At 49.3% G+C, this 25,753-nt stretch overlaps 1 long non-coding RNA gene across 1 annotated transcript; it reads left to right on the top strand.

The window, feature by feature from the left end:
- The first annotated feature begins 839 nt into the window (after nt 1-839).
- Nucleotides 840-25,104, top strand: LOC146340706 (uncharacterized). The gene is made up of 4 exons (XR_014783746.1): nt 840-1,091; nt 18,821-18,922; nt 21,210-21,312; nt 22,610-25,104. It is a non-coding gene; the product is annotated as an uncharacterized LOC146340706 (long non-coding RNA).
- The last annotated feature ends 649 nt before the right edge of the window (nt 25,105-25,753 follow it).

Genomic DNA, 25,753 nt, shown 5'->3' on the forward strand with positions numbered 1-25,753 from the left:
AAAAGGGGTTAAAGGCAACCAGCTCCTTCTCTCCTCCAAAAAGTTAAACACCTCCCACCCTCACCTCATGGACTATAGGCAGTCACCCACAGCCCCTTCTTCATCGGTTACCCCCTTCCTCTGCCTTTTATACATGACCAGCCTGCGTCCTTGTCTCACACACTGGTCCCCACTTGTGAGCAGGCCTTTACTTGCAAGTAGGCCATCACTCATTTTCAACTGCCACAGCAGACACGCCTCATTCATTCCCCCTATCCTGGGGTCCCTGCCTCCTGCCTCCACTGCAGGATTGCTGCTTTTAGGATCCCAGCTATCCAGCACCTTGGACAGCTCCTTTAGAGTTCTGACTGGTTTTGACTGAAACCCAGAGCAGATTCACCGGCCCCATCGGAGCCACCAGCCTCCGCTGCTCATCTCTAGGGAACGTGTCTTGGCATGAGGGCGACAGCCTTCTTCCTCTGTTGTTCCCTCGTGGCATCTGGGTGGCCAATATGGGAAACAGGATGCTGGACTAGGAAGGCCTTTGGTCTGATCCAAGAAGGCTCCTCTTCTTTCCCTGCCTGGCTCAAGGCGAGCGTCAGGGGTAGGCATGGCCAGGCACCTGCCATGCTCAGGCACCGCAACAGGGGCCCGCTGACAAGAGCCCCCCAGGGCTGCTCCTCCTCTTCACATTGCAACCTGCTCGCTCATCTGCCTCTCGCTCTGGCCCAGGCAACGGTGGTGGCGAGGAGGAGCAGGAGATGCCACGGCCTGCTTGCTCCCTGGCTCTCTGCCTGTCAAGCAAGCAGGTGGCAGCAATGATTAGAAAGAGGATGAGGAGCAGCTGTTGACAACAGCAGTGAGCGGGTAGACTCACTGAGAAACGGGGGCTATGGAGGGTATCTTGCCCAAGGGCCCTCAAAAACCTGGAGCCAGCCCTGAGTGGAGGAATAGCAGCTGGTGACAAATGGTGGTGAGATGCTGGACTCACTGTGGGAGGAGGGCCCCCGCTAAGGGTGACCTGCCCAAGGGTCCTCAAGAATAATCTGCCAAAAAAATAATAATCAGGGACTCTGCCCCAGCACGTGAGGACCAGAGCATGCTTGGAGCAGGTGAATTCCCACACGCTTGTTGTTTTGGATGAGTATTGACGCGTTGACTTATAGGTTGTTTAATTTTTTCTTGTTTCAGCTCATTTCCAAAATTAATTTAGAGGCTGTTTGTTACCTTGAATACCTTTGGGCAGAGAAGGTGATTGAGCAATGTTATCTGTTAAATAATAAATCTACTCAAAAGGGAGGGGTGTTATGATATGAAGCAGAGGCCTTCCTTTGCTTAGGCCAAAGCAGGCCTCAACTGCAAGCATTTATAGGGGCCCAGCCTTACCATGTGAGCTGCTCTGGCCTATCACTGTCCAAAATGTTCATCAGTGGGTCTGGCTTGCTAGCTCACACTTCCCTACTTCTGCCAAGGGGGAGAGGTCCAGGCATTAAAAGGGCAGAAAGAGAGAATAGGGAGAGCTGTTTTGAAGAACAGCGGAATGGGGGGGGGGAGAGTAGCCTTCCCCAACCTGGTGCCCCCCAGCTATGTTGGACTACACATCTGGAAAGCCCCAGGTTGGGGAAGACTGCCCCAGAGAGCTTAAAACACTGAGGACAGTGAGTTTCAGCTAGATGTAGTATTCAGATGCCTGGGGAAAAAACACTCTGCACTCATCCGTTAGACTCCTGAAATTGCACCCCAATTTGCTTTTTGATACAGCAATTTCAAGAGCTACCAGAAAAATCTCCAACTATCCAGCCTTAAGAAATCAAACAGGCAAAACCAGATATAGATCACAGCACTTTTCGCCAAGGAGCAGCTGGGTCCCACTTAGATGCACCCTTTTTTCTGAGCATCAGACTAGACGTTACACAAAAGATGCACCAACAGGCTCCTGCTGTGTTTGCTTGTTTGTTTGAATGAAAAGCAACTTGTGGGAGTTGCAGTTTGACTGGAAAATGGGTCAGGTGGAGGAGCTACTTAACCCTTTCCCTTCCTGACATTTCTTCATTTGAAATTGCCCCTCCCAAGTTGCTGACCTGCCTGTAAAGGGGAAAGATACAGGGCACCCATATTCTCTACAGCTGGGATTGTTTAGGTTGGAAAAAAGGAGGGAAGGGGAGGCATGATAGAGGTGTACAAAAGTATGCATGGTGTGGAGAATGTGGATAGGGGGACATTTTTCTCCCTCTCTCAAAATCCTAGAACCCAGTGGGGTCATCCCATGAAGCTGATTGGAGGGAGACTCAGGACAGATTAAAGGGAAGACTTCTTCACACAGCATATAGTTAAACTATGGAATTCGCTACCACAGGATGTAGTGATGGCCACCAATTTGGATGGCTTTGAAAGGGGGTTGGACACATTCCTGGAGGAAAAGGCTATCAATGGCTACTAGTCAGGATGGCTATGTGCTCCCTCCAGCACCAGAGGCAGTGAGCCTATGTACACCAGTTGCTGGGGAACATGGATAGGAAGGAGGGTGCTGTTGCACTCATGTCCTGCTTGTGGGTTCCTGGTCAAAAGCTGGTTGGCCACTGTGTGAACAGAATGCTGGACTAGATGGACCCTTGGTCTGATCCAGCAGGTATCTTCTTATGTTCTTATGTACAGCAAGGGTGCAGAAACCTAGGCCTGTGGGCCAAATCCCACCTGCCGGGGGTCCCAATCTGGACTTCTGGGGTTTCCAAGATGGCCATGCTCCCTTCTTCTGGTCCTGCCCCTTCTCCTCCCCTCCCCCAACCCAACCAATGACCTTTTGGTGGTTTCCCGGCTTTTGCACACTTTCCCCCCATTCTGAAAGGCTGAACAGCCTCTCCTGAGGCTCAGTTACAAGCAGGAAGAGCGTTACGCTCAAAGATGCTGCTATTGGGGGCATTTGGGCCCTCAGGCCTGTTTGTCTTTGGCCCCGCCCAAAGACAAAGGTTCCTGAGAGCTTCTCCGATTGCAAATTCGGCGCTCAGGCTGAAAGAGGTTCAACACCCCAGCTTTGCAGGTAGGAGAGGTGGACTTGAAGGTGCAGGGCTGAATGCATTTTTCCTTGTAATGTCCAGTTTGGCAAAGCTGGGCTGGAGACTCAGAGCATTTCATGCATGGATCACTAGTCGTTTTTGTTTGCTCTTTGAAGATGGCAGAGGCTCCAATCCGGAGAGATTTATTTGCCTTGTTATATCAATTACATCCCCACTTTAATCACCGTCTTCCGCGCGTTCTCTCCCATTGATTGGCCTGTTACATTTCACCTCCCTCACCCCATCTTTCTTGCTTGTCAGAGCTGGAGAGAATTAATACCCCCTTCAGTCACACTCAGTTAGTCAGCACATTCTCTTTTCCAGAGAGATACCCAGGCCGGGACTGAGAGATGGCTTAATATTCTGGAGAGCAAGAGACACACACACAGGGCATGGGATGGGGCCTCTCTTTATCCTAATGCAGCTACTGAAGCATTATATCTGCACAATATGGAGGGTTTAATTGTGGGCAGGGAGGGACACACCTCCAGGAAGACAGAATGAACATCTGCACGCATATAAAACAATAACAGAGTAAATGTTTAGTTTTACCGAGAGCCCGTGACTCCCTTTTTACAGCAGCTTCAAGGGCCGCCTGCCGGTCTGTTTCCACGCACAATACAAAGTGCTGGTTATGATCTATGAAGTCCTATATGACTTGGGGCCAGGCTGCCTGAAAGACTGTCCTCTGCCATCTAAGCCTGCCCGGGTTTGGTGGGGACGCGAGAGAGGGTCTTCTCGGTGGCTGCTCCCATGCTCTGGAACTCCCTGCCGAGAGAGGCTAAGTTGGCTCCCTCTCTGCCGTCCTCCTGCCAGGAGGCAAAGGCCTTTTTATTCAGGCAGGAGTTTGGCACGTAAGCTGGTCTGTTGCTGAAGAAATTTTTCTTCTTCTTTTTTAATTGGTTGGGTGGTGTCTATTTTATTGTTTTTGTTTTAATTGCATTTCAATGGATCTATTTCTATGTTATGTTCTAATTAAGATTTTTTAGGGTGCAATCCTATGCATGTTTAGACAGAAGAAAGTCCTACAACTCCCAGCATTCCCCAGCCAGCTGGCTGGGGAATGCTGGGAGTTGTAGGACTTTCTTCTGTCTAAACATGCATAGGATTGCGCCCTTAAAATCTGCATTTTATTATTGCTCGCCGCCTTGACTGCTATTTTTGGCAGAAAGGCAGGCTAGAAATTAAATAAATAAATAAATAAATAAGTTTTTAAATGATAGTTTGCTAGATGCACAGATTACTTCATGGAAGTAGGGTGGCCCTGTTTATTACAGACGGCAGTCCTCTATTTGAAGGGCTGCCAGAGGACTGTCCTCAGTTTGGAAGGTGTCTTTTATTTGAAGAGGTGCCCAGTCCAAGTCTGGTATAAAGATAAAGAACCATCAGAAGGAAGAGCTGAGCCTTGAAATTGCTCATCAACAGCACCTGGGAAGCAGACTAAACAGTCAGACACATACATCACCTGAGCACAGTCTTCCACACTGGGATTAGCTGTACTGTATTTCTATTTAAATTAGCCTAATTATTTCTAAATTTCCATCTATACATATACATCAGCACATGCACATTTTATGCAAATCAGTGTCTGCTTTTTTGGCAATTCATTTCCTCTTTTTTGGAGACTCACAAGTGACCACCCTACATGGAAGTGTGCAATCCATTATGGGAGGAACCTCAGGCTTAAAAGATATTGGAACCTGAGACTGGAGGTGTCACTGGGCTACGTGTATTCGGAAATTGTGTTCAAGTGCAGAACAAGTGAAGTGTGTGGTACTTGGGAACAGAATTTAACTTCTTAGGACTCTCAGCTTTTGTTTAAAAAACAACCACAAAACAAGTTTCTAGCTCTTACAGCTGTGGATGAGATGGTCTGGGCTGTACCATTTCAGATTACAGCTGGGGGCTCACACAGTCAAATGCTCCCCAATATAACTTCCCCCCCCCTGCATCTAAAAAACTGTCATGTTAGAGAGAAGGGTTCTAGCCTAGCCTTCTCCCTAATGTGCTAGTTTTCTATGCTTCAGGATACTTTTATGGCAGGTTTCCCATCTGCAGTCTTGGTGTGGTACAACCGAGACAGACACAGGATCAACATCTCATGAGAAATGAGTGAGAAATAATAATTACTTTGCATTTACAGCAGGGGTGGGAAACTTGTGGCCCTCCAGATTTTGGGGGCCTACAACTCCTGTCAGCCCTAGCCAGCATAGCCAATGATGAGGGCTGATGGGAAGCATAGGCCAAAACATCTGGAGGACTAAAAGTTGCCCACCCCTGATTTACAGGGTGCTTTCCGATACTGAAAGCACATCAGATATATTATATTGCTGTGATCCTTACAGCAGCCTTGCGAAGTAGCTCAGAATTATTATCCCCATACTGCAAACGGAAGGGCTTTAAGCTTGGAGACAGTAAATTGTCTATGGTAGTCTGCTCCAAAATGGAGCCTTCCAAGTGTCTTGGACATCCATCAGCCACAAACAGCATGGCCAATGGTCAGGAATGCTGGGAATTGTAGTCCAAAATATTTGGAGTGTACCAGACTGAGGAACACTGGCCCTACAGCAAGCTCCTGAGGTCATGGTAGAGGCGGGATTTGAATTGAGGACTTCCTGAGTTGTAGCTCGGTCTGTTAGCCACTACACTGGCTATGCCTAAGTGTATGGACTACATTTGGTGAAATCCTGAAAGCTAAAAATGGTCTGTAAATGGTTTTTATATTATGTTTTATGTTACCTTTTTAATTTTTTAATATTTTGTAAGCCACCCAGAGAGCTTTGGCTGCTCGGCAGTATAGAAATGTAAATGATGATGATGAAGAAGTGGGGGAGGCATGAGCAGTATTTGGCATGAAGGCATGAAGGTCTTCGATAACCCTTCATAGCTGCATGATCATCATCTGTATTTAAAAACAACATGTTTTTTTTTAAATAGCTCTATGATCAATGAGCAACAGAGTAAGATGTACAAAGCAAGTAGATATCCACACATCTGCAAAATCTGCATGATTTATTCTGGTTGCAGAATTGTTGTTTCCTTCTACTGCAGAAAGCACACACACAGCCCTGGGGCTTTGGAGTCTGAGCAGCTCCGCCTCAAACCGACCTATTTGGAGTGGTTTGTAGGGAGCACAGTGCCATCTAGTGGGCACTTAAAATGTCACCCCACACCAGCTGTCTTCCCCACCCCACCCCACCCCACACACACACTCACACACAGTGGAGGCCAGTGGCTCTGATGTCAGTGGGGCAGTAAATCCACTCTGGGTTTCAATCAGAACCAGTGAGAAATCTAAAGGAGCTATCCAAGTTACTGAACCTGTTTTGGGGATAGGGTTCCGCACCTTGGAGAGCTCCTTTAGGGTTCTGGATGGTTCTGAATGAAACCCAGAGTGGATTTAGTGCCCCACTGACATCGGAGCTACCAGCCTCCAATACTCACACACATGGGGAGATGGTTGTCCTTACCATATCCTCACTATTGTACAGAAATCTGCACAACCATTCACGATGGCCACTTGGCTTCCAAATGCCCATAGTGCCAGGGCATGGCATCAGCACCCAGAATCCTCTAGCAGCTGCCAGGCCCAGCCACTCGGGAGGCTCACTGGAGCTGATGCCTGTATCGGTCCTCCCTGCTGTAGGTTTGTCTGGCGGCGGCAGCTGGGTTTGGGAAGCCGCCCAGCCTGTTAAATTTCCCGCATTGCTCCAGAGTGCCCAATCAACCCAGGGCACTGTGGAGAATTTAAATGGTGGGCGGCTTTCCAGACTCAGCTGCTGCCGCCAGACTGTCATGCCTGAGCCAGACCCAGGCCAGGATGACTCTTCAGATGAAGAACTCTGAGACTGCAGAGCCTGAAGACCCCATGGATCCCCCTGATGCTAGTGCTACCCCAGGTCCCTCCAACAACTGTAAGGGGGTGACACGGGGCCCTTCGACAGTGGTGGACCCAGACGAACCCATGGGCAGGGGTTCTGAGGCATGTGCTTCACCCCTGGTGTCAGAGGAGGAGCAGCCGCCCAGGCTGAAAGAATGCCAGTAGAGATGTTGGAGAAATTTGTCTGCGGGGTGGAGTTCACCAAGCTTTCAGCAGCTTGGCCCCCCAGACTTTGGCTCACCTCCCCACAAGCTGGCCTGACTCAATTGCATCGAGTTGGGCCAGCTCACGGATTTTCCATTTTGGTTTTCTTTTTTATAAATAGCAACCTGTGCAAATTGCAGTGTAATTTGCACAAATTTGGGTCGTAATTTGCACAAATTGCTATATACGGGTGGGGGTGGGGACCAGGAAAGGTTCCCAGATTTTGGGGAAGGGCTTGCAGCTCAGCTCACAAATGCAAGCTGAGCCAGGGGCAAGCCTAAAACGGGCTGGATTTCCCCATGACAGACATCCCTAAACGCTGGTGCCCGAAGGTACAGGCTAAGCCCATGGCCAGGTGAAGGAGTGTCCACTTGCGGAAAAAGACTCCTCAAGAGTAAAGGCTTCCTTGTGAGCAAGGACCTCCTCATGAGTAGGACTTTTGCCAGAGGGCCTGTGATGAACTGCAGCTGAGCCCTGGGTGGGGCTCTGGGAGCTCAGGCTACATAAGCCTTCAGTTTGAATCTAGCTATTGCTGGAATGTTCTTCTACCAGCTCTAGTGCCTTGTACCATGATTGAGCTGGTGTACTTCTCTGTGTTTGGACCTTGGCTGCTCCTCAGACCCCTCTCTTAGAACTCTCCCTCTTGCCTGGTACTGGTAATACTGTGCCTTTGATCACTGCCTGTTTCATATGGACTACTCCTGCCTGGAAATGCCCTCTTGCTGGTCTGATATCTCTGTGCTTGACCTTTGCCTCTTTATTGACCTGTCTTTGGATTACCCTTTAGTTTGCCCAGTGCCAAGCCTGATCCAACCCTAGCAGGACATAGGTCAGTCCACAGCTGGGGGGGGGGCACTGGCAGGGGGAATGTCACACCTAGACCAGGCATTAGATGACCATCTGAAACCACCTTTAGGTTGAGTTTGCCATTTTCTTTTCATAAAGAGGAGAAACTGCTGGTCCTCCTTTCATGTTTGCATGGTATATGCCATGGTAAGATACTGGCAGTACCACAGCTCTCTACCATGAAGACTGTTCCCAGGGGTGGGAAAGAATTATTGTGTTCTTTCACAGCCAGGGCTGGCCCTGCCATTACACAGAGTGAGGCAGCCGCCTTGGGTAGCAAATGCTGAGGGGTGGCAAAAGTGTTGCAGGAGAGACCTGTGTGTGCCACTTGGCCTGCCCCAAGCCCCCTAAACTAGCCCACTGCTCTCAACTGCAGCAAAGCGGGTTGTCCCATTGCCACTGTTGAAATAAGATAGAACTGCCAGGCTGCTTGACTTTTACCCCTGCAGTGGGGAGAGATGCCACCTTGTCCTCTTCCTTGGGCAGCAAAATGTCTGGGGCTCCTGCTCATAGGGCTGGAGTTGCATACAGCACTGGGGAGTGTGTGTGTGTGTGTGTGGGGGGGTCAAATTAGGGGGCCCCGCAGTCAGTCTCCAGTGCCTCACCTCCTGCGCTGCCCCTCTGCAAGCCTGGGAGACCACGCTGTGTGCTTCAGGGATGCAGCAGCTGCACGTAAGCCAATGCATGTGCACCTCGCAGTAGGACACCTTGTCCTCAGAGCGTGCTCCTCAGTCTGCGCATCGGAACATAGGGTAAAATCCAACACAACCCCTACTTCAGTAGACCCACTGAAAAGAATGGGACTTAGGTCAATCATGACTAACCCAAGTACCATTCATTTCAATGGGTCTACTCTAAGAAGGGTTTGTGTTGGATTTTACCCATAAGGACCTGCCTTATGCCGAGTCAGACCCTTGGTCCATCCAGCCTCGTATTATTTGGCACTCTCTCCAGCATTTCAAGCAGAGGTCTTTCCTGGCCCTGCCTGGGATTGAACCGGGGACCTCTGCATGCCAAGCAGGGGCTCTCCCCCTGAGTTGCAACCCAACCATCTGCTTCAGTCCGAGTCACACCGTCAGCCCCTCTAGCCCAGTATGGTTTATGTTGTCTTCCCAACCCATGTTTGATTACAATTCCCATCATCCCCATGGTCATTGGCACCACACTGGAGAAGGCTGGTTTACGCCAACTGGCAGTGGGTCTCTGCAGTTTCAGACCGGAGTCTTTCCCCACAGCTCTCCCTGCACATGCCAAGGATTGAACCTGGGACCTTTGGCATGCAAATCAGATGCTCTGCCATTGAGCTACACCCCCTTTGCTTGCCTCCTGTAAGAGGGCTCTGCCTAAACTCCTTCATGCACTTGAGCCCTCCCTCATTTTGGACCACACAGTGGCTTCCAGACCACTTAGACTGAGAGCCCTGGATTCCAGAACCCACCTAGCTGGATCATGACCCTGGCCAAGGGTCTGTAAATTGGAGAGCCTCCCAGCGGGCTGTACCACTAGGCCACAGGCTTTTCCTGTCCTTCATGGAAGACAAAGCCCACCAGCCAAAGTCCACCACCACCCCCATGCTCCACAGCAGGCCTTTCTGGGCTTTGGCCCTCACAGGCAAACCTGGAAAACAGCAAGCCATTCAAATCCTATCTGCCTGCAAAGAAATGGGAAGGGCTGGGTTTTATTTGTGTTTCAGGTCAAGACCACCAACAAAATGCAAACATAAAAAAAAAAAAAATTCAAATCGCTGTTATTTTGCTTGCCTCCTGCTCCGTTCTGAGCTGGCAAAAACACGCTGTTTGGACAACAAAACTAACATGATTCTTCTTCCAGGGAGGGGAAAACGCTTTTTTGAGCCAAGGGTGGCAGCTGAAGACCACTGACCAAATCCCAGTGGCCACCAGTCACGCACAAACTTAACAGCAGAGGCCTAGAAGTTTGTGCCGCCTCTGCTACCTTATGTGCCTTTCACTGTGGTTAAAATAATCTGGAGGCATTATGGGCTGCTTTCCTCTCCTTGCGTGTGAGGAAAGCCCCAGGGGACAGCCCAGATTCCACACCCAAAAAACCCCCTGCCATGCCATCACAGCACCCATGAGCATCTGCTGCTGCCAGTCCTTCTCTCGTCTAGATGGCAGCCAACAGAAAAGGCTGGCCGGGCTCCTGTCCACGGCTGGCAACTGAGGACACAATCCCAGGCTGGCGCTCCAGGCAGACCCTGCTCAGATGGGCAAGAGAGTGGCTGAACTGAGGCAAAGTGCTTGGAGGAATTAAAAGGACAGCTGGGTCATGACAGATGGAGTCAGCAATGGTACCTGGCATAAGAGTTGCATGGCTAGGTGGGCAGCAAGTGCCAAAGCAGAGCCTCTGTTCTCTCCCTGGCCCAAAGCAGGCTTTTAATGAGAGGATTTCAAGATGCCGCATCCAGTCCAGTAGGGATTAGAGTGTTGGACTAGGACTGGGGAGACCTGGGTTCAAATCTCCACTCAACCATGTACTGAATGACTCGGTGTCATGGCCCAGGGCTGCGAATGCTCATATGTAGAGGATTCCGACGCCTTGTCCTCAGAAGACAAGTGAATGGTTCAGGTAGAAGATGTGGAATCTCAGCTATGGAAACATTAGGGATGTATGAAATTGGCCTTACCTGGCTCCGCCGGGTTCCGCTGGGGGGGGGAGGCACTCCGTCCCTCCCCCCCCCCAGAATCCTCCCCCCCGGAATCCTGGCTGGCCAGGATTAGACAGCGACATCCGGCCGCTGGCTAGCAGGGACGCAAATGGCAGCGGCCATAGCCGCCGCCGTTTGCATCCCTGTAGTCAGCCGTGATAGGCTACGTAAATCTTTACATAGCCTATCACATCTGACTTAAAAAACAACAACAACCCACATGTGTACGCAAATGGCGGCGGCTACGGCCGCCGCCATTTGAGTTCCTTATTTTGGCCCGTTTTAGTCTACGTAAATATTTACGTAGACTAAGACGGCGAAAATAAGGGGAACACAAATAGCGTAGCAGACGCTATTTGCGTTCCCCTTATTTTTGCCGTATTAGTCTACGTAAATATTTATGTAGACTAAGACGGGCCAAAATAAAGAACGCAAATGACGGCGGCCGTAGCCGCCGCCATTTGCGTACGTGCGTTTTTTTAAAAAGTCAGACGTGATAGGCTACATAAAAGATTTACGTAGCCTATCACTTTTTTTTTTTTTACCTAGCCGTGATAGTTTATGTAAATCTTTACGTAGCCTATCACGTCTTTTTTTTTTACACGGGAAATGGCGGCGGCGGCAGCCGGTCAGAAGACCGGCTGCCACTGCCGCCGCCGCCGAACCGCAGCCGGAGCTGCCACCGGAGCCACCGCCACCCGGAAGATCCGCCCCAGGTAAGTCTCATCCTGGGGGGATCCGCGGGGGGGGGGGGCAGGCCGTTCCGCCACAAATTTTGGGGGGCCGAATGCGCTGGCATTCGGCCTCCCCGAGGTCTGTGGCGGAATTCTCTGACATCCCTAGGAAACATGAGGCTTCCACCTCCCTGCAATCCAGCTCTCCATGAAGACCTCAGGGGCAGCGCCCTGTGTCCAGAGGATGTTGCATTACCATCCTCAGACTCGGAGGGCTCAGGCCATGTGGAACCTAACGTGCCACAGTCACTCCCATGTCGTTGCAGCCTCAGGTTGCTAAAACAGGCCAGGCCTCCTTAAGAGACAAAGCCTCAGTTAGTATGGAGGAGGGGCTAACCAGCTTAAATCCAGCAGCACTTCTATTTAAACCTTAGTCTTGCCCTGATCCCTGTTGGAGCAATGTACAGGCAAACCTTGTCTGGCTTCCAGCCCTAACACCATTTGGAGCTTTCCGTCATGCTCATCTCTTTCTGTCTTGCTTCCTGAGAAACCTGACCCCTGCTCAAGATCTGCTCCATAGCAGAACCCTGCAAACCAAGCCCCATCACAGAGCATCATCAGAACCCACAGCCTGAAATGGTATACCTTGGGATGGTCACTGCCTCCCAGCCTAAACTACACCCCAGGGTTGTTGGGGGGATCAAATGGGGAGTCCATGTATGTTGTTCTGAACTTCTTAAGAGGAAAAGTGGGGCATAAATGTAATACAGGGGTGGACAACCCTTTTTTCTGTTGGGGGCTGCATGTCAGCAGTGAGCAGGTCTGAAGTCAGCAGTAGGCAGACCAGAACCAAAAATGAGTGGGTCACCCCATTTCTTTCTGCCACCCTCTTCTCTCCCTCCCCTCCCAGTAGGCTGCCAAGAAAGGGGCATACTGCTTTTGCCAGAGACCTAAACTGATCACCTGAAGAGGGCTTGAGAAATTAGGCTGAGCGGCCACTTCGGGCCCTAGAGCTGCAGGTTGCCTGCTCCTGATTAATAAAGAAAAATACAATGCAAGAAGAATCCTTAAGGGAAGAAAGCAGGTGCAGTTATGGTACAGTAAAAACTGCCATGAAGATCCATAGTTCACAACGTCCAGTGTGAATAGCCTCGTATCTGTTTTCTGCCAAGACATGTTTTGGATATGCGGCAAGTTTAGGAATGTCATCAGCTGTTGTTACGAAGGGCAGGCAAGCATGGAGACCGGGGTGCAGCTGCAGCTCGACCGTGGGGCCAAGGTCTGGAGTCCCACAGCACATGGGGCCCCAAATGAGCACCTAGAGGGCAGCATGTGCAGGGAGCACTGACAGGCCTGGCATTGGCACCAGGTTGGCAGAGGCACACTGAGGCCATCAGAACGGGCCCTTTTGCTGTTTTGCTTCAATTATAGTGGGGGGCATGTACCTGGTTATAGATGGTCAATTTATTATTTTTACTTTAAGTGTGTTTTACCTCTTTCTGTAACAGGACAGTGCTCATTCCCAAGTAAATGTGTTTCGCATAAGGACAGAAGCAACCACCGCTTTATTCTTGTAGTTGTGACGGTGCCATGATCTAAGCGAGTTTAAAATGCAAAACTGCACATGTTGAGAGAACATTTCTTTCTTTTCATCAGGGCTGGCAAGCCATCTTTTAGTTTTTGGCTCTAACGTATCGGGAGTATAGAAGCGGTTGTAAAGCGTGGAATGGCAATTGGGGGAGAAGAGAAATGTGAGTTGCATGCTTCAGAAGGGAAGTAATACATGTGGCCATGTAAAGCGGGGCCCGTAAGACCGTTCCGTTCATGCTCTAAAATTTCCAAGCCGCATCACTGGTGGAGACAAATTGCCTCCTATGAAATCCCTGTCAGGGCAGGTCATCCACAGGCAGCGATGCAGCACAGGTTCTGCCGCCCCTGCAACATTGCCTCCAAGTGCAATGTTTCGTTTTTCTGATGGCAGCCTCGTGCGCATTGCTGTGTTCTTCCAGAACTCTCCTTAAACTGACTCCAATTCCCACCTGATGGCTCTCTCAACTTTCTCAATCCAAACTAGACTTGCTTCTTTTTGGCCCCTGGTTCAGATAACCTCCCATGACCCACCTGCCCTGCCATTCCGGGCCTGAGCCCAACACACTGTTGTATTGGATTTGAGTCCGGAAGAGCTGGCAAGGAGTTTTAGTGAGCTCCCACAGCTGCGTCCTGTAGAGTGTGTTATATGCATAGAGACCTGTGGAGTCTAACGTCATGGGCAGATTTTAGCTAACCAAAAGGTAGGCCCCTTGATGGGCAGTTGCCACAGTGGGCGTCTTCTAGTTTTAAGTGGTACCAAGCAAGTGCAGCTCCGTACGTCAACAACTGTACATGTGCCTGGTTTCCACACCCATTTGAGATAAGGAGTAGTGTCTTATCTCACCCATGAGCTGGGAGGCTCTTCCTCCTAAGCTGGAATGTTGGGGCCTCTCTCTCTCCAGAAAAGCTATTAATTTCCTTGGCCGGGAGGCTTCGAAAACCCTCAAGAATATGGGAGAGGGCTATACAAGCTGGAGAACAAAGTGAACCAATCTGGTCTTGCTCCATGAGGGAAAGTGCGCTACCAGCCTGGAGAAACCTGTGGCTCTAGAAAACAACTTCTCGTCTATCTTGGGGCCCGAGGTAGACACCCAGCTGTGACAGCTTCATTGGCTGACGAGAGGCATGAGCTTTCTTTGCATATTTATTCTGCATCCATTTTCTATCAATAAGCCGTCATTCCTTTCACAGGTGGTCTAGTTTCGTCTTGGTAATCCAAAGAATCTATTTCGGCTGGGGCCTGCCAGAATCCAGATCCCCAAATCAATGCAACTGTGATTTCTTGTATTTCTTGGACAGCCACTGTAGCACTGTGGGTAGACTTTGTCAGATTATGACCAGGCAGGCCTGGGTTCAACTCCCCATGCAACACCAAAGCTCAGTGGGCCACTCACTATTTCTCAGGGTTCTTTTGTGGATGAAAAAGAGGGCAAAGAACCATGTACACCATCCAAACTCCTTGGAGGATGGCTGGGAGAAACAAGATGTAACCAGCTTTCCCCAAACTTAGGTCCTCATAAGTTGTTGGACTGAAACTCCCATCATCCCCAGCCAATGGTCACGAGAAGGAACAGCTGCCCTGCCAGGAAGGACACCTATAAGAACTCTGTAAGAACTAGTTTGGAGGTTGGACTCAATGGTCTTATAGGCCCCTTCCAACCCTACTATTCTATGTGCCTGGGTTTTGTTTTTTCTTCTTCCCTCCTAATCCCTTTTCTGTCGTGACTTTTAGATTGTAAACCAAAGGGCAGGGGCTGTCTTAATGAATCTTTGTAAGCCACCCTAGGACCCGTTTTCAGGTGAAGAGGTAAAATGTTATAAATAGCCCAACAACATCTGGGGACCCAAGGTTGGAAAAGGAATCATCTTTGTATTTTACTGCTGCTTGTAGGAGCAGCAGCAGCTTCTTTGCCATTTAATTTCAGTCATGTGTTTTCCCATCAATAATCATTAGACTGCATTCTTATATCAACATTTCAATTATTTTATTTTACATTATAAGCCACCTTGCAGACCTTGGAGGTGAAATCACAAGGGTACAAATGTTTAAGAAATAAATGAAACCTCTTTAGGGATGGGGGAGAATTTCTCCCCGAAACTTCGGGGGGCCGAGTGCAAGCGCATTCGGTCCTCCGAAGGTTGTTCGGGGAGAAATTCTCCGCCCCCCCGCCCCGCCCTCGGGATGGGACTTACCTTTCATGAATGTCCCTCCCGGCGGCGGTTCGGCAGGTCTTCGTCATGGGCGGGGGCAAATAGCGTTGCCCTTATTTTCGCCGTAGTCTACGTAAATCTTTACGTAGACTACAGGGACCAAATAAGGAACGCGAATGGCGGCTCCCTATGGGGGCTGCCATTTGCGTACGTGTTTGTTTTTTTTTTTCAAAGTCACCCGTGATAGGCTACGTGACAATTAACGTAGCCTATCACGGCTGACTTTGCAGATCTAGCCGTGATAGGCTACGTTAATCGTTACGTAGCCTATCACAGGGGCGTGTTTTGTTTTGTTTTTTCTTTTGAAGTTCGCGGCCGGGGAGACGGGGCGCTTCTCCCCGGCCTGAATTTCGGCCGGGCGAGGCGGCAAGCCTCCCCCCTGGCCTGAATTTCGGGGGGAGCAGCGAAGCGCCTCCCCCCCCACCGCCAAGCAAGCTGCGAGACCAGGTAAGTGACTTTTGTGCATCCCTAAACCTCTTAGAGCTGTTTTGTGAGCTAGGCATGAATAACTGCTCACACATGATTAAGCAGTATAATGTTCAGTGTAACTCATGGACGGACAAATGGAAGGAAGGCCAGTGGAGAAATCCAGATCCCCAACACCAATATCTAGAAGTTGTTGTGAGCGCCGCTTTGAGATCGGGCCAGGAGTCTCAGAATTTCCTTGCACAAGGCACCTACAGTCCTGGCTGTCGGTCTGGATCACTTGTCACCTGGTTCCTTGGCTGCTCAGATCCTCCTCACCTGCCTCAAGCAAGGGTCACATCTGAACCCTTCCAGTGCTGAGTACCGGAGTCACTTGGTGGTGTGCCCGGCGGCATGGCCCAAGGGCAAATTGCTTCTTAATTACTGCTTACGGTGCAGGTTTCTGCTTTTGGCTGGACAGCTGCCAGCCCCGGGGACATGCCAAGGCCCTCATCTCTGCCCACAGTTAATTGACCCCCGCTGTTGATCCTTCTTGTAACTGGAGAGGGAGGAGAGAGATTGCGTTTCCTCACTGTGCAGAGGTTCCTGGAGTGGAAGCATCACACAATCTTGTGCAAACTGATCAGCGATGCTCTCGTAAACATGTGTGAAACGTTGGTTTTGGAGCTCTCTGTGCTTGTTTGCAGAGTCATGGTTCAGAGGATAATAATATCCAGACAGCACCCAGGCAGGGCCCACTGATGGTGGCCTGCTCTGGACACACACACACCCTGTAAAAGAATGTTCTGGTCCAGCACTCAGCAGCACCAGACAGCGGGACCTACCCACCCTTTCAACTTCCCACAAAGCCCCTGACCTAGCATCATTCTGGGGCATTGCAGAAATTAAAAGTGAGGCTAGACACATCCCCACCCTGTCAGCTGTGTTGGACGCACTGCCAGATCAGCTCACCGGGGCCTACTGACAGTGGATGGGCCAAGCAGAGGATACTTGGCCTACAGACTGCTCAAATTTGGAGCCTGATGATATCTCAGGACTGTCGTTGCTGTATCCCAGGATAAATGCCATCACCTACAACTGCCTGCCCCATCCTAGCATCCTCCAGAGGGGTTGGACTGCAACCCCAATGATTCCCAACTACGGATGTTGGAGGAATCTGGTTGTGGGGTGGAGCTTAATGGATTTTCATCGACTCACCGTCCCCCACGCCTGGCTTCGACTTGTCTTCCACTAACTGGCCTGACTCAGTCCGCAGCAAGTCAGGCCAGCTAGTGCATTTTCTGTATTTTTTAAAAATCTGCACAAATTTCAGCTGCAATTTGTGCAAATTACACAAATTGCAACTGAATTTGCATGAATCTCTATTTGCACAAGTTCCTGGATTTCAGAAAAGATCTGCAACTTGGCCCACAAATGTGAGCTAAGTCAGGGGCACTGCAGAACTCCAGCAACCCTGAAAAAGGTTAGATTTCCCAGTGATGGACATCTCTGTTGCCAGCCAGCATGGCCAAACTTACTTCATTCATATATAGAGAGAGAGACAGGCAGACAGACAGACAGACCCACATAGAAAACTAGCATGTCAGGCAAAAGGATTCTAACCAGCCTTCTCCCTGACATGCTAGCTTTCTACATGCAGGGATGAGTGAGAGTGAGTTAGTGAGTGAGTGTGTGTGTGTGTGTGTGTGAGAGAGAGAGAGAGAGAGAGAATGAATCCTGGTCCTACTCTACTCTCCTTTCAAAAGCCCCCCCTCCCGCCCCACTCTCCTTTGAGATGGACCTGCCTGGCCAGAGCTGGCTAGGGTGGCCATGTGCCCTACTTTACAGATGACGGTCCTCTCCCTGAAGGGCTGTCAAGAGGACAATCCTCTATTAGATCCTCTGTTAGAAGGCATCCTCTATTTGACAAGATGTCCGGTCCAAATTTTATTTAAAGACAACCATCAGAAGTGAGAGCCAGGCGGGCTCTGCAGTTGCCCATCAGCACTTAGCACCAGGACAGCAGACTGAGCAGCCCACTGTTCACCTGGCCACCATCTTCCATGCTATGGTGAGAAGTACTGCATTTCCATTTAGATTATATCTTTTCTAAATGTGCATCCATACGCATACATTAGCATGTGCACATTTTATGCAACTCCATGCCTGCTTTGTCCTCTTTTGACGATGCAGAGGCCTCGAGACTGGCTCAAGACATTTGCTGCCAGAGGCGAAATAGCGCCTGCGCTCCCCATCCCGTTGTGGCACCCGATGCAGAAAATCCTAGAAGTGCCTCTCACTGGTAGCAAAGAGACAGCAATGATACATTAACTAACCAGTTGCTGCCCTTTCACGGCCCTCCCAATCATCTGCCTGAGACAGCCACCTCACTCTGCCTGACACGAGGGCCCATTTCCTGGTACGTTAGCCGAGCCCAAGGGGTAAAGTAGGGGCTGGCCACAAGAGGCCCACTAGGGGGAGTTTTGCAGGCCTCAGCAGGACCCCTGCCTCTGCAGCATGACCTCCGCCACTGCCACTGCCACGCCAAAGCAATTCTGCAGAGAAACAGTGCATGGGGGACCAAGCTCCTCTTCCCAGCAACATCAATAGGAATTCAACTGTGCAGCCATTTCTGCTGGTGGCGGCAGCAGGGGAGGGGTGCATTCCCAGAGGGGGGGGCAATGTGGCACCCAAGCCCTGGAATAAAGGAAGATGTTTGCTTTCCAGAGCTCCAGTCCCAGCTGCCTTAGACTTTGGAATGGCTTAGAGCTCAAAAGAAAGGCTCCCCTTGCAGTAGGTTCACACCAGAAATCCAATTTATTTCTGATCAATATTCAGGCCACAGAACAAGGCTGCAACATATTCCACTTTTTACCCTCACTCTAAAGAGACGTGACACAGGCTGCTTGGAAATGCTTGTGCAGCAAAGATACTCCAGGTGGGCAGGGTGGGGTGGAGATGGAGGGAAACTTACCCCAGACTGGCGGATGGAGGAAAGAAGGAATAAGTCTTAAAATCTGCCTGAGAACCAAACCTAAACCAGAAAAGCATGCACATCCCTCCCCCAAATCCAGCTGTGAGGGAAAAGCACTCTGCACATGCTTAAGAAGTACTCCATCACATCATACAATCTAGAGTTGAGGGCTATGGATGGTCAAATCGGTTTCTCTCAGCTTTTCCAATCTCAGATTTGATTGAGATATCCCAAACTTTGAGAATGTTTTTCTTTGCACTTTTTCCAAGCAATTACCCTAACAGAATGTACTACTTTATTTTCATTAATATATGTGTCTTTGTGTGAACTTCCCCCTAGGACGCACAGTTTTTGATCAGAGAACTCCTTTGCAAAATTCTGAGAAATGCAAATCTTGAAGGATGTTTTGATTCGTGTATTCGCTTAAAAGTGTGAAATCAAGTAAGTATGCATTGAAATGCGAACTGAACAAATTTCTCCCGCATCCCTGTTGAGGCCTGGCATGGAAGAGAGATAGCAAAGGCCCAGATGAACCCAAGACCAGGCACTGCCTTAAGCTTGTCCTCCCTTGTTTATGGCAGGGAGGGAGTTATCGCCAAATGACCGGGCTCCGACTACTGCCTGAGCATTTCAGACGCTGCTGCTGGCCCACACTGATGGTCTGAGATGCACCAGAGTGTGAGAAGGGGAGATGTCTCCGCAACATTTTTCTGGGTAGAGCCTTCTCTCGCCTTCTTTTTCAGTTGCTGACATAAAAAGGTAGACAGAGTGTAGCTTCTCTTTACAGTGCACATCCATCAGAATCCTCCACCTCTTGCTTACACTGGAGCAGAGGCAGCTCCCCCACTTCTCCCCCAGCCACAGATGGTGCAAGGCACACCAGCCTCACGCTTCATTTCCCCCTTTGCAACCCAAGCAACTGCCCTTCTGCTCACTTCCGTGTCCACCCTCCCATCCCAGCATCTGGTGCATCAGAGTCAGCAACTTAGAAGTGACAGCTGGGGATTTTGCTACCAGCTCCGTTTGGTCTGTGTGTCACCTGAGCCTGAGTTATGCACAGTTCCTATCGGAGGAATTATCCACTCTCAAGACTCAGGTCAGCAGGTTAAAAATCTGCATGGACAAAGAAGGCCCCCATTTCATTTTCCACCCTACAGAAGCCCTCCATACATGCATCTGATTTAGGGTGGCCAGGTGTCCTACTTTACACAGGGCAGCCCTCTATTTGAAGGTGTTCTCTGTTTGGCTTCCCAGTCTGTCTGGTTTAAAAATAAAGAACCCCCAGAAGGGAGAGCAGAGGAAGGGGGCTTTGAAGTTGCCCATCCGTAGTTAGCACCTGGACAGCAGACTGTGCAGGCACATAGCTCACCTGGTCTTACAGTCTTCCCCACTCTGATCAGATGCATAGTATTCCTATTTCAGTTACAGGTCTTATTTCTAAACTTGCATTTCTACATCTACATTGGCATGCACAAATATTATGCAAATTGGCATCCTGTTTTCTGACAATGTGCAAGTGCCCCCCCCCAGTCCATTCCAGTGGTCTTCAACATTTTCTAACTGCAGGGAGCGATTTCCTCATTGGCTCATTTTCCAAAAAAAACCTCACATGTGGCAAAGTGTTCTAGGCAGTGTCCCAAGATCAGCTGCATACCCAGCTGATACGGGGCCCTGGCTGAGGCTGTGGGACCTCCCCGTTGCTCCACATGAACTGAGCATCTCTCACATCCTTGAACAGGGGGGTTGAGCCACTTTCAGCCCAATGGCTTGGAGAAGATCTCTGGGGCTGCATTCCAGCAGTGGGTGGGAATGAAGCCAAAAGGGACAGGGCCAAAACAGCAGCCCAGTTTAACGTAAAGTTCTCACTGCCAGTAACTGAGCCTTAGGAGAGGCATTTCAGCCTTTGAGAATGGGGGGGAAACACTGCACAATGGAAACCACCAAACGACTGGTGGTCAAGGGAAAGGGGGTGGGGCCGTCTGGGGACCCCAGGAGGGCCAGATATGGGCTGACTCATGCCATAATACATTTGTTAGCCTTTAAGGTGCTACAAGGCTCTTTGTTATTGTAGGCAATGTGTAGCTCCAGCCTAAGCATAACATACGCGGGAGTTATCCCATTTTATCCTCAGCCTTGTGGGTTAGGATTAGAGAAAGTGATTGGCCCAACATTCAGCCAACGAGATTTGTGGCTGAGCAGGGATTTGAACCCAGGTCTCCGCTGTCCATTTGCCACACTCCCTCTGGCTCTAGCCACCTCTGACAGCCCTCTGCTTGGAGCTGTCTTGAGGCTACTTTATCTATGAGAGGCAGGTGCGTTCCTGCTTTTACTCCTCTGAAGGCTGATTTTACCATGAGGCATATATTAATATTCATGTATAATTAAGCCAACCCAAGAAAACCAGGCCCAGGGAGGACAGCCTAAGCATTTTATGTTTACCAGGGCTCTTCCACCTCTATTTAAGCAACTCAGTGCCCCAGGAGATTCAGAGGGTGGGACAGAGATATACTCCATGCTCCTGTGCCACATATAACATCACCAGCAGGCCCCCGGAAAAATGGAAGCTTGGTATATGTAGAGGCAAGACCAGATTTAAAAGAAAAAGATAATGTTCTCCATATGCACCCTGCATTACAGTATAAATTCTGTTAAGCAAAACAAAAGAAAAACTGTAGGCATTTATTTATGTTATAACGTGGCATTTCTTTTTTTTCTTTTTTTTTTAAAGACAGTTTGCAGGATTCTGTACTACCACAGCATGACCAAGGAAGGCCGGCCCAAGACATCTTGCCCAGTTCACATCCAGAAGCTGGCCGGACTGGCAGTGGAAGGTTAGTTCACCATTGGTGATGGGGAAGCTTCCTGCACTGTCCATGAGAGCACCATGCCAGCTTAGGGGGCGCAGGGTTGGCCAAACGGCCCACAGACCTGTCTTCCACCACCTCTCCCTGCCTCCCAGCATCTGCTGCCCTGAGGCAGCTGTCTCAGTCTGCCTTATGGTAGGGTCGGCCATGGAACACACAGGAATACAGGAAGTCACCTTATACTGGGTAGTTAATACACAGAAAGTCAGACTGTTGGTCCAGCTGGCCCAGTATTGTCGACACTGACTGCAGGTTTTCAGGCAGGAGTTTTTCCAGCCCTACCTGGACATAAGGGGGATCTAACTGGGATCTTCTGCATACCAAGCAAGTGCTCTACCGCTGAACTACAGCCCTTCCCCTTCGAGCTGGGGCTAGGCAGATAGGGATAATCTTGGTTCTCAGTGGCTCCCATTGGAGGAAATGGGCCACGATCAGGGATGTGATCATTGGAAGGCAAGGTTAGCCCCTGTATTAGCACTGCCCGTGAAGATGCCCCAATACATTCATTTCTCCAGCATAAGTGACGGCAGCCACTCACTCCTGGGGAGATGCGTGCAAAGGAATGAAGGCCTGACTCTGAGAAGGACCAGCTTCCACTAACATATTGCACCTCTACTGCCCAATCAGGTATAATGCAGTGAGTGGCAATTGAGGGCAATTGAGGGCAATACATAAAATGAGTAGAAAAGTTCCCAGAACACCTGGGGGATGCTTCACAACCCCCCTCCCCCACAATGTGTGAGCAGGTTTGGCTGAGATCTACATCAGCTCTCCTGATCTCTCAAAGCTTTTCCTGATGCCTGCCATGAGGATGGTAATGGTAACTGTTCATATTTTTGAGGGGGGGATGAACTGGAAGCTTTGGTGAAACTGTACAACTTACACTCCAGGGTAAGCGCTGAGTTATTCGAGAGAGAGAATGAACATGCCTCTTTTGTGCTCACTCATCAGCCCTTACGACTCCTTCAGCGTGTGGGTTTGTCTTTTGGCCAATGTCTAATTGAATTATTTAAGATGCCTCTGGATGCAGGCAGCAAACTCCCAGAAACCCTTGCTTGGCTGCTACTCAGAAAGAAGTGTGTCTGTGAGAGAGAGAGAGAGAGAGAGAGAGAGAGAGAGAGAGAGAGAGAGGCTTTCTTCACACAGAGCTTTTATCCAGCAATTGGGATTGCCCCTTCACGGAAGTTTGTGGGCTCTTTACATGATGCCATGACCCTCCAGGGCATCTCCTGCACTAAATGCCCTTTGTTCTGTTTTTAAATAGATCACAGATAACGAGCTATCAAATTACCCGGTTGTGTTCTGCTTCAGTTTCCTCAGTGAAAAGAGGAAAAGCAGCAAGAAGAGGAGCGAGATCAATGAAAGATAATGGAAGACTCTGAAAAGGGGAGAAGGAAGGGGGAGGGGGAAAGGAAGCGGGTGCAAAAGGGAGTCATTGTGATCCTGCATTTAAGACGGAAGCAGAAAGCCGCATTTTAAATGCAGGATTTTAGGCTGGTGTAGAGATGTCCTGAGAGAGAGAGAGAGAGAGAGAGAGAGAGAGCGAGCAAGCACAATGGCTAAGAATGAGGACACAACCACTGCTAACAAGCTAGGGCTATAGAGACCACGGGTGCCTCCAGACGGAGGGCTCCTAGTGCTAGCAGTTAAAAGGCATAGTGAAGCTATTTCATCTTTCCCTCCTTAACATTTTTTCTGCAGTAAGGAAAAAAGACAGAAGGGGCCGTGGGAAAACACAGCAGGGTTACAAATGGAGGGTGACACTTGGATAGCCCCCATCCACTCACCCAAATATCCGGGTTTGAAGCAGGGCAACATAAAAGCCTCGCATGGAAGCATCCAGTATTATGTTGCTCTTCTGAAATGGAAAGCCAACCATTTTATTCCCTGTACCTGAAAAGTTCTTTCTCAAATACCTGCAGAATTAGGCTTGTCTTCGGGCCTCACCACTGAATACCAAAAAGTGCAGATTCCATCTGCAAAAATCACATCAGAGCAGGCATTACCATTACTACTGCAACATCTTTCATGCCAGGGCATCTGCTTGTCCCTGGTTTACATTTGGGAGAAACAAAACACAGATTTAGATGCTGTTTGTGTTCTCTAGACTCTGTGATTTAGAATTTGCCATTCTGTTTTAAGCAAAACCTGTGCCTATGTGCCCATATGGCTTAATCAGTCAGTGGGCATATTAGGAAGTTTGAGAGTGTGTCATGGCATGACAAAATGGCTGCTGTGGGGGGCTTGTCCATTCATAAAATAGCTGCCATGGTGGGCATTTGTTGTTCAGTTGTTCAGTCATGTCCGACTCTTCGTGACCCCATGGACCATAGCACGCCAGGCCTTCCTGTCCTGCGCTCTCTCCCGGAGGGTGCTCAAGTCCATATTCATTGCATCAGTGATGCGTGGTGGGCATAGCTGGTGACAAAATAATAATTTCCCAGAAGGCAAACTGGTGAGACTAAAAGAAAAGGAACTTGCCCAAGAACCTAAATACAAGGCAGAGCTCCAAAACACTAAACTGCTACTTTGACCCCAAATACAGATAGCACTGGAGCATATATTGATGACTCCCACCCTCACTGGCTCCCACCCTCTCTTCACCTCACTGACATCAATATAGAGCCAAATTTAATTGGCTATGGAGTATTTCATAGCCATTCCAGTCTATGGCCTGGTTTGCACATAATGGCAACACAAAGTATGGGTTCAGTATGGGTTGTCGTTGAAGTGCAGGTTGTTGAATCACAGGTTGTTATGTGTGAGCCCTGCACTATGGTTTAACTATAAGTTGTTAACCATGAACAGACCAGTAAGAGAACCCATGGTTTCTTGCTGGGTTGTGAACTCTGGGTTGTTCATACTTAACAACCCATAGTTATGCCATAGTGCAGGGTGCGCATGTAATGACAACCCTCAATTCAAAGATAATCCATATTCAACCCATGTTCTGGTCATCTTCAGTTAGGTGGAATCCAACATGAGACTAAAACATGAAGGAGGAAAGCAGCAGCAGATAAGGGAAACAACAGGCCCCATTATTCCTATCAAAACTGGTTGTTTCTATCCCAAACAATGTGAAACCAGAGGTTATTTAGCAAGCTCCATGAAATTAGGCAAAGGGGTGGCCGGACCCAAAGAGAGCTGTGAAGTCCAAATAGCGTAAGGTGAGGCCTCTTGCCAAGACAGCATTGGAGCTGAGGAGCTATTCCTGGCACAGAGAGGGAGGGGCGGTATATATATGCCGGGAACAGATCGAAGTGAGTTTTACACTGCAGATTCAGGTGGGCTGAGTCTGAAAATGCTCTCTTATGTCTCTCCATACCCCATTTTAAATAAAAATCATAAATAAAGTATGCCACACCTGCCCAAGTCCCCCATAGCTCTTCTTTTGGTCATCTTGCAGTTCCCATCCCGGGCCCCCAGAGGACAACCAAAGGTTAGTTCACAAGGCCAAACTGGTATGACATGAACACAGATCCAGCAGAAGGACAGCACATGGCAAATCGGCAGTGTGATTGCTTACTACAATGCCCAGGAGAAAATCCAAAACCTGCCGGCGGTGGGGAGGGATAAAAAACCCTCATTTAGGCATGATGAAGCATTCTGGAGAACTCTAAAGCTTCCATAATCTTTTGTAGCATTTTGGTCAGTCCTTTTAAAGGTATTGCCCAAACTGGATTTGGGATCCCCCTCTCCTGCCCCCGATTTTGGATTTTTTACTCATGCACAGCTATCTTTTTTGTGTGTGTACCCTGTAGAAACCTCACCTTGCGTAGACCATACTACCACTCCAATGATTTCGGCAACTCTGAGTTACTACAGTAAAGAGGTGGGGCAGGTTGCAGCTTGAATGCCTGAAGCGTTGAGCTTTTCCTAGAATCGCTCAAGCACAACCAGTCGCACAATCAAACAGCCTCGGTTTGGTTGTGCAAATCACACATTGGGGTGGGGAAGGGACACGTCGTGATTCCAGCCCTCAGTTTGCACTGTAACTAGAACCATATTTACAGTACAATCATAGGCATTTGTACTCAGCAGTAAGTCCCACTGTGTTCAACGGGGCCTACTCCCAGGTTAGTGTTCCTAGCATAGTCCCTACTTAGAAGTAAGCACCTCTGAGCACAGTGGGACTTACTTTTGCGTAAACATGCACAGGACTGGGATGCAAGAATTACAGGACCATTATAACGTTTTGGACTACCCTTACGGATGACACTGCAACTTTTATGATAATGAACCATTCAAATTTTAAGGCTGAACAGAACATTTAAATCTTCTGCAATTTTTGGAGCTCCTTGCAGGAATTTAACTTAACAATTGTAGTTGTCCTTGCACTCAGTGGCCCCTGGGGACTTGATTATGTAACCCAATCCCATTGTGTGAACTCATAGGATTTTATCACCAA

The sequence above is a fragment of the Heloderma suspectum genome, chromosome 6, assembly GCF_057233095.1.
Source record: "Heloderma suspectum isolate Gila_16-S chromosome 6, 16-S_ref, whole genome shotgun sequence".
In the NCBI taxonomy this organism is placed as follows: Eukaryota; Metazoa; Chordata; class Lepidosauria; order Squamata; family Helodermatidae; genus Heloderma; species Heloderma suspectum.